Consider the following 9,766-nt stretch of genomic DNA (forward strand, 5'->3'; position numbering starts at 1 on the left):
GGCAAGCTGACAGTGTGTATCACCGAACGCCGTTAATTCGCCCACTTTTTACATCTCGCCGGTTTTTTTTTTCTTTTTCTTGTTTTTTTTTTTTTTTTTTTTTTTTTTCTGGGAGGAAAAAGATAAGGGGCGACGATCAGACCTAAGGATATCGTCGTATACATCCACCGTTCTACATCTCACAATCCTGTACTTATCCATCTGCGATCCAGAACTCCAAAAAGGGTGAATGGGCGTTCGCAGATGCGCCCAGCACGTGGCAAGCTGACAGTGCGTATCACCGAACGCCGTTAATTCGCCACACTTTTTACATCTCTCAGGGTTTTTTTTTTTTTTTTTCTTGTTTCTCTCTTTTTTTTTTTTTTTTTTTGCTGGGAGGAAAACGATAAGGGGCGACGATCAGACCTAAGGATATCGTCGTATACATCCACCGTTCTACATCTCACAATCCTGCACTTATCCATCTGCGATCCAGAACTCCAAAAAGGGTGAATGGGCGTTCGCAGATGCGCCCAGCACGTGGCAAGCTGACAGTGTGTATCACCGAACGCCGTTAATTCGCCACACTTTTTACATCTCTCAGGTTTTTTTTTTCTTGTTTCTCTTTTTTTCTTTTTTACTGGGAGGAAAACGATAAGGGCGACGATCAGACCTAAGGATATCGTCGTATACATCCACCGTTCTACATCTCACAATCCTGCACTTATCCATCTCCGATCCAGAACTCCAAAAAGGGTGAATGGGCATTCGCAGATGCGCCCAGCACGTGGCAAGCTGACAGTGTGTATCACCGAACGCCGTTAATTCGCCACACTTTTTACATCTCTCAGGGTTATTTTTTTTTTTTCTTGTTTCTTTTTTTTCTTTTTTTTTTTCTTTTTTTACTGGGAGGAAAACGATAAGGGGCGACGATCAGACCTGTGGATATCGTCGTATATACATCCACCGTTCTACATCTCACAATCCTGCACTTATCCATCTGCGATCCAGAACTCCAAAAAGGGTGAATGGGCATTCGCAGATGCGCCCAGCACGTGGCAAGCTGACAGTGTGTATCACCGAACGCCGTTAATTCGCCACACTTTTTACATCTCTCAGGGTTTTTTTTTTCTTGTTTCTTTTTTTTTTCTTTTTTTTTTCTTTTTTTACTGGGAGGAAAACGATAAGGGGCGACGATCAGACCTGTGGATATCGTCGTATATATACATCCACCGTTCTACATCTCACAATCCTGCACTTATCCATCTGCGATCCAGAACTCCAAGAAGGGTGAATGGGCGTTCGCAGATGTGTCCAGCACGTGGCAAGCTGACAATGTGCATCACCGAAAGCCGTTAATTCGCCACACTTTTTACATCTCGCAGGTTTTTTTTTTTTTTTTTTTTTTTTTTTTTTTGGGTAGCTGGTCGTAAAATTGTCAGACTGACGATTTCCAACAGGAACTGGTACACCTTGCATATTTCAAATTTCTATTTCGATATTGTCTTTTAGAAACTTAATTTTCTTTAAAGTAACCTTTATATAGTATCATTCATAGCAAGCACTAATTTCCTTTTTAGCTGGTTTCATCTCCGCATGATTCATAATCAAGTCTCTTTTCGACGTGTAAAAAACGGATTCCAGAATTTCTCTCTAGATGGCATCTGATATTTCATTATTCATTGCATCGTGTGCATTTCAAAGTAAAAATGCACGGACTGAGCAGTTAACCAAATGAATGAAAAGTCTTCTCCCCCCCCCCCCCCCCCCCCCCCCAGTACGAGGTGCTTGCAATACGCCGACGCGGGTCCTCAGGCACAAGTTTAAATGCGATGTGCGATCTAATACTGCTTCTCTCTCTCTCTCTCTGTATATTAGCGGGCGTTATCCCAGTCAAGGCGCTCATGAAATCTGGATTTGCTCCGCCGGGGCGGGTTCGCAGTGCCAATGCACCGCCCACGCAACGCCCTGGCCGATCGAAGCCTGACGCGAGCAAGACGCGTAATAGCAGACTTCTATTCTTCGATTTTCTTCCTTGAATATGATCATTGGGTGTCCCCATTCTTCATAAAATTTCTTTGCGGCAAGGTGCCGTACTCCTCGCTGAAGGTGGAACCAAAGCTCCTTTCTGATCTTATTGTTCACTTCGAGAGAGACTGAAGGCTGAAGGCAGCGCGGCATCTCGCTACCCATATTTGGTAGTTGATTTCTGCGAGTGCCAAGACGAATTGTTTCCGTGCTTCACTGGACAGCGGATTGAGGTACCTCACCGTGCAGTACGGGATGCCTGGAAGCTTGAACAAATCTCTCAATCTATCGAGGAGCGCGGTTGGAAGGATCCAATCATAAAAAATATGCTCTGCGCTCTCTCGTACTCCACAGAATGGGCAGGTGTCAATTTGGCCCGATATTATTGACACGGATGCTCGTCGGCGGATTGGAAGTATGCCTCGCGCGAATCGTCACATGAACGAGCGCGACGCGCATCGAGGAAATGAGCAGTGATGAAACTCCACATGGGGCACTCGGCGGGCATTAGTTCTTTCGACAGGTGTTTCGGAAGTGCCCGTGTCAGTAGGTCAAGTGCACTTTTAAGTTCAATACCGAGAGGATCTTCGGCAGACGTTTCCCTTAGGAGCATCCGGTCTTCTGCCGCCATGCGGTAGAAATTTAACGGCGTCCCTGCGCGAGGGCAGCTGTGTGCATGATAGAGGCCTTTGTGTGAAGGCAGTGAGCCTGGTTGAAAGGAAGAAGTTGGTGAGCATCCTTGTCAAAGGCATATCACATTCCACTGCGCGCGCTGTCCACCTAACATGCAGTGCCCTCAGAGCAGAGAGGTCAGGAATGCCGAGGCCCCCTCTGTATCTTGGCTTTTTTATGACGCATCTTCGGACTTTATCTGGAGCACCCTGCCATAGGAAGCGGAATATGTGCTTGTCCAGAGTATTCCTGGTGTCAGTACGCCCTCGTTTATGCTTCCTTCCTCCAACACGGTGTTAAGTAGGTTGGAGAATGGCCCCTTCAGAAGCGGCCAGAAACGTTTGTAAAAGGCAGGTGGTAGGCCGTCTGTCCCTGGACTTCTGTTCGGTTTCATAGACTTGAGAGCTGAAAACAGTTCTTCTTCTGTAAGCCATGTTCCATCCACATTTGGTTTGTCTTGCGGGCGCTGGATGGTGAAAGAGACCGTGTCGCATGGTGCGGCGGTGTACAATTCCTCCTAAAAAAGGCGAGTCTTCTGCAACACGTCTTCCGGCGATGTTGTGATGACACCGGAGATGGGATTTTGGATTGCGGTGAGGGTGTCGCTTTTAGTTGCAAGGCGGCGGCGCAGCAAATGACGAGAACACCACGCCTCGCACTCCCACCGTTCGGCGCGTGCCATTGCACTAAGTCTAGCCCACTGTTGGTTCAAGAACTGGTGGAGCTCCTTGCGGTGTACGGCGAGTGCTGCTGCAATGCTGGGGCCTTGAAATAGTGGGGCAGAAAGAACGAGAATAGCGTCAGAGACGACGCGGATCTCCGCGTTCCTCACGACCTTTTCCTTTTCCCCACTCCTGTAAGCATTCCCGCACCGCATTCTTCATTTGGTCCCACGTAGCGGCACTCATGGACGGGAATAGGTACTTTTTCGCTGTCACAGTAACATCGTTCTACACATCTTCGATGTCTAGAAGGTGCGTGTTTAAGCGCCAGCACCCCTTGGCGCGCAGTGTGATGTCTGCCGCGCACCTAGTGTATCCTTCCTTCTATTTGACGAGGCAAGGGGCGAGGATCCTTCAAGCCAGGTGATCTTGCCAGTAGATACGGGAACGCATTCGGGTCAAACCACTCCCCATGAACATCGAAGCGGATCACCACGAAATCCGGAGGAGGGCCAGGGCGAAGACGTTAGGCAAAAAGTATCAAGGGATGATAGTGCCGTGTATGTTGATGCGGCAAAATAGTGGCAAGTAAAAAGTGGCAAAGTACGTCAAAAAAAAGTGGGCGGTACGAAGCGAACGCACCATCCGCTCATCGCGAAACCGGATTCGCCCAGACTGCGTCTAGCGCGAGCGCGTGCCAAGCGGGTTTTCTCGTTCGCGGAGCTCAGCGAGCTATCGGGAGTGCTACTGCGCATGCGCGATACGTTCAGACGGGAGCGCGCAAGCGGAACGTCTCTTCGTCCCCGCAGACTCTTCTAGTACACTCTATCCCCTCTCCCGCTCGAGCCAAGCGGAGACCGAAGCGGCGCGGCGAGCGGGCCTCGCAAAGCCTTCTGGTCTCTTGTCAACCTCACTCTAAGATTACAGCCCCATTGCTGTTGAATAATGTAGTAAAACTACAAAGTATGACTTTATTTAGCAGCTCTACTACAAAAAATGCAGTTTTGATTCAATAGCTTTATTGCTATAACTCCACCTCTGAACGATAGGTAGCGCGACCTTTACTTACGCTCAAGTAGGCGAGCAACCGTTGGGCTAAAACCCTAAAACTGTTTATGCGCTATGCTCCGCTGGGGTTCCGCTCGAAACTGAGCGGAGCGGAACACAAATCCGCTCAGCTATAACTATCCGCCCGCCGCATGAAACCGCACCAGCCACGCTCCGCATACTAGCCGGTGGGATTTAGGCCTAGACACCTCGTTGAACGGTCGGTGTGCGAACGCCAGTCGGCAGTGAACGCGCGCTTTGTTTTGTCGCGGTGTCTTACGTGTCGCCCGGTGTATTCTGTGCTGACTGTCGCGCGAGAACTGTGAGCAACGTGTTTTTCGAGACCGTGGTGGTGTGCCCATCTCTCCCGTGCATAAACCTGCACAACTAGGTGGCGGCGGCGTGCCACGCGCTACCATTTCTCGACGATGGAACAGCCCGCCAAGAGAACGCACAAGAAACGCACTCGCAAGGCCGGGACGCCTGCCGAGCCTGAAGAATTCATCGTCGAAAAGATTCTCGACCGGCGCGTGCGGCAGGGCAAGGTTGAGTTTCTGCTCAAGTGGAAAGGCTACAGGGACAGTGAAAACACCTGGGAGCCGGAGGAGAACCTCAATTGCCCAGTCCTGATAGCGCAGTTCGAAGAGAAGCGCAAGCAAAAAGCGGAGTCACAGCCCGCGCAGAAGATGGACGACAGCGACGCGCCGAACCGCAAGGAGACCGAGCGTGACGCTGAACCAAGTGGCTTCGACCGGGGCCTGGACCCGGACCACATCATTGGGGCAACCGATTCTTCAGGGGAGCTCAAGTTCTTCATCAAGTGGAAGGACTGTTTCGAAGTGGATGTAGTGCCTGCGCGAGTGGCCAACGTCCGTTGCCCGCAGGTAGTGATTCGCTTCTACGAGGAACACCTGACCTGGGACATTTGCGGAAAGTGCGTTAAAAAGGCCGGGAAATCAACCAAGGCTTAGCGAGCGAGTACCCCCCCCCCCCCCCCCCCCCCTTTCCACCGCCGCTTTGTTACTTTTCGCGGCCGAACTTTTTTTTTTTTTTTTTTATTCACACCAAGCCATCATGTGAGCTGTCCGGTTGACAGGCTGCGGTTGTTCGGCGTCTCTCCCGGGGAACACTCCGATTTTCTGACTTTTCTTCGTGTGCAGACAAAGCCTTGTTTTGTTCCACCTTTTCTCTAACCATGTTTAACCAAACGAACGCAGGACGCCGTGCGAGTGTCAAGAGCCGTTTTGCAGCGGCGCGCTTCAGAGCTTGGGGTGAAGTGTTTCTATAGGTAGTTACTGTGTTGATCCGATATGTTCGGTGGAAACCGTCCGAAGCGACGTGTTTTGACGCCCCATTTCTGATATTCCTGCAGTTAACGCTGCACTTTTCCATTTGTCACGTCTTCTTTCCCACGCAATTGCCCAAAGCGTTCCACTCGCATTGATCCGCTTTTCTCCGTTTTTTTTTTTTTTCGTTCCCTGAAATCGTTTTTAGTTAGCGAAGCGTGAATGGAAGCCTCTGTTTTATTCATCGAAATTGGACGTCAAGAATGCGTTACAACTAAATAAAACCAAACGGGATAGCTAAATGTCGCGCTTTCGAGTCTAAACCCTTAAGAGTACATCGACGACTGTTTTTTTTTCTTATTGTTTTGAGTTGGAGTGTTTCACGGGTTTGTATTCATGTACAAAATAAGAAATTAAAAAAAGTTTCACCAGCATTTGTTGGGGGCAAAAAATTAAAGATGGCTTAGCTCTGCTATGCCTGGATATACGTAGCGAAAAGCAGTGACTACCTCGGAATAAGAAGTAAATTTCAGTTTTCTGCGCTGTTCGCCAGCAGCTAAACTTTCCTTGGCTTCCATGTCAAGCGCGTTTGTTTACCGGCGTTCTATAATTCGACAGGGAAGGCAAGAAGCGCCTCCCGGCGGCATTGGAGCGCACTCGTTCCCGCTTGGTCCTCATAGCTGACGGCAGATGGGTGACGTCACATCATTGACGTCACCCTAATTGAATGAACTTTATTTTTTAGCCTATTTCTATATATGCTTTGTGGTGCGGCGTTCGAGGAAGCGCCAAATGAAAGGCGCCGCACGGACACAGGGATGGAACGCCTGACGGGGTGAATCTCCTGGTGACGTCACCACCAGTCATGACGTCACCATGTGGCGGTTATGGACGTCTCGAAACGTCTAATCATTACTATTGGTTAGTGATAGTTAACCATGACTTGCACTTTCTGAGTACTAGTTAATGTCTGATTACTGATGAACAGCCCTTAACTAATAAGTGATGGTTAGTGATAGTTACGATGACCTCCAAATGCATGGGTTCCTATGGGCGTCTGCAACGCCTGCAGAGCTTGGCGAGGGGGCTGCGCAGCTGGCCTTGGCTGTAACGTCACTAGGTCGCGGCATACGGTATACGCGAAGCTCGTTGTTGTTGTGGTATATTCCACGCCGACCAAGCTGGAGAGCGGACGTGCAATCGATGGGCTTCATCGACCACGAACGCTCGTGCTCTATTTCGGCCACTGGATTTCGGAAATTTTGTGGGAATCGACTCAATCCCGGAAGCGCTCACCGCGGATTATCAAGACTCCAAGGTGGGCCGATTCTTTCACACATTTTTGAAGCTTTGAAGAACTTCGCAAGCCACGGGGGACGCTAGGCCTAGTTAGGCGTAGGCAAACAAAGGCACCCCCGGCCGTTTAGAACCTCGACGAAAATGGTGGAAACCGTGGAGGGAACGAGCAAAGACCCTGCGGAGCTGAAAGAGCCTGGCCAGTGGTTTATTACTAAGAAAAGAGGAAAGGCGGTGCCACTTGAGAACGAGGAACGCAGCGTCACCGATGATCAAGGGAGAGAGCGAGCCGCGTCCAAGCTCGCTGGAAAGAGATTGGCAGCAAAGTCTGTTGAAAGGCAATCGATCAAGATACCCGACGGAACTGACAAAATAATTCTCCGCCCACGGGGAGGAGTCAGCCGCCTACTTAAGTACGGAAACATTGAACTTGCGGAGTTGATCGCTCGCACCGCGAATATAAACATGAGAGAGGCCGCGGAAGACACCTTCTCGGTCAACACAAAACAGCAGTCTATCCTCATCGCAACAGACAGCGAAGAGCGGAAAAGAAAATACGTCGCACTACGCGTCCTCGAATTCGAGGGTCAGAAAATTGAAATCACGGCGTACGTCGCTATGCCCGAAGACTGCGGCAAGGGGGCGGTACACGACATTCCCCTTCGCATCACCGAGGAAGAAATAGTGCAACGGCTACGCACGATCAAAGGCAACCCCCCCCGTGCTAGGAGCCAGGCGCCTGGGCAGGAGCTCATGACCACCGTCCTCCCAGAGGTTCCTAGGTGGGTGAAACTCTCACTTACATGGCATGAGATGTGTATTATATAGAAAGAAATACGAGGTTTGCAACGCATGCGGGCGCTTAGGGCACCGCGAAGATGTCTGCCCAGATCCCAACAACGCTAAGTGCAGAGGATGTGGAGAAGAGCGCCCATATCAGGGACACACCTGCTAAATAAATTTTAGCTGTGCGGTAAAGACCATCCGCTTGGCGACAAGAAGTGCAGAGAGCTCTACAGGACTCCCTACCAGACCAAGAAACGTCAATGGGAGCAGAAAATCGCCGAACAGCAGCCGCAGCAGCACAACGAGCAGCAGCAATATCCAGACACCACACTTGAGAGCGGCCGCAGAGGACGCTTGAAATTCAGAAGAGACCACCGTGACCAACGCGGATATCCTCAAGACAGGGGCGGCTTCAGGGCGCAGAGCGGGGACTTCCCGCAGTTGGAGGACGCCAACCGACGTCACCGTTCGAGCTCCCGCAGCAGCAGGGAGCGGTCCGGATTCAAGTCCAGGTCGGGGTCCAAATCCAGAGCCACGGCCAACTCCAGGGACCCAAGGAACCCGTCGGTCACCCAAAAGAGAAGCCCGAGCGGAGACAGTAAAACCGTGAGTTTCAGCAGTGGTAACCCAGGCTAAAGATGAGGAAAAAAAAAAAGAAAAGATAAATAGAAAAGTTAAAAAAGGAAGTCGAGGAACTGAGGGAGATAATTAAGAAACTGACCCAGGACCTCCATTAAACCAAATCACGGCCAAATTCCGGGCCTCCCCCGCCTCCACAGGCTCCCCCCGCAAAACAGGTAGCCAAACCGACATCTCCACCTGCGACGCCAAAGGTGCTAACACCACCCGCGGCGTCAGACACGGAGGAGGAGGCAATGATCACTGAACAGTGCCGAACACCTCCCCCGCAGAAACGGAGAGGCGGAGAAACGGATCCGCTGGCGGTAATAGAGCGTAGACTAGACGCCAAATACGGGGCGAGACTCGAACGGCTCGAGACAGGCATGACCAACATCATAGGCGCCCTGAACCGAATTCAGGAACCATCTAAACAAACAAACGCGGCTCTTGCTGCTATGGCAGAAAGGCAAACAGTGAGAGAAGGGATACTTGATCAATTCCAATATGGGCAAAACGCAACCAAAGATGTAATTCGACAGTATGGCATGCAGTGGAACTGCCGAGGATTCCCGCACAAGCGAGCGTTAGTGCAACATCTCGAGCAAATAGTTGAAAAACCTCCAGCCGTAGCCCTACAGGAAACTGGCAAAGGAGTGATTAAATTATCAGGATATCAAGCGTTTGCTAGTGGCCGGGGAGAAAAATCCCGGGTCACTATACATTCGTCAAAAGGAACGTAGCGGTGATCGAACATGAAATTAGTTCTCGCGACATTGAGGCGGCTTTCGTTGAAATCATCACGTGCAGGAAGAAGGAACCCAGTATTTTCGTCCTAAACATATATAGCTCTCCTCAGCAGCGCAAAGTTAGGTTCAAGACTATATTTCGCAAAGCAATGAAGGCAGTCGGAGCCAACTCCCTGCTAATTGTAGAAGACTTCAGCGCCTGCCACCAAGAGTGGGGATATAATAGGCAAGATCCGAAGGGCAGGCAGTTATGGGAAGATTTTCACGAATTAAACCTCACCCTGCAGACAGACTCTGGCTGCCCGACCAGGGTGGGAAACAGTGTGAGCAAAGACACAACCCCAGACTTAACATTCACCAAAAACATAGGAGCTTAGGTGGAAGAACACAGAGCTCAACTTTGGAAGCGATCATTACGTCCTCGAAATAACGCTTAAACGGGGAGTCAAAGTAAGACGAGAAAATATCAGCGCAATCGAATGGGAGAAATTCAGACAAATTAGGGAATCCGCAAACATGGGCGAAAATATTCAAAACATCGACGATTGGGCAGAAACCCTCATGCACCACGTTAAATCCGCTACCATTACCCTAGAGGGGGACGATGCACCGAAAACAGTCGACAGGAAACTCCTACACATGA

At 50.2% G+C, this 9,766-nt stretch overlaps 1 pseudogene; it reads left to right on the forward strand.

The window, feature by feature from the left end:
• The first annotated feature begins 4,406 nt into the window (after positions 1-4,406).
• On the forward strand, positions 4,407-5,359 carry LOC146176169 (chromobox protein homolog 3 pseudogene; annotated as a pseudogene).
• The last annotated feature ends 4,407 nt before the right edge of the window (positions 5,360-9,766 follow it).

Source organism: Amblyomma maculatum, chromosome 10, assembly GCF_055883805.1.
Source record: "Amblyomma maculatum isolate TAMU_Amacu chromosome 10, ASM5588380v1, whole genome shotgun sequence".
Classification (NCBI taxonomy): Eukaryota; Metazoa; Arthropoda; class Arachnida; order Ixodida; family Ixodidae; genus Amblyomma; species Amblyomma maculatum.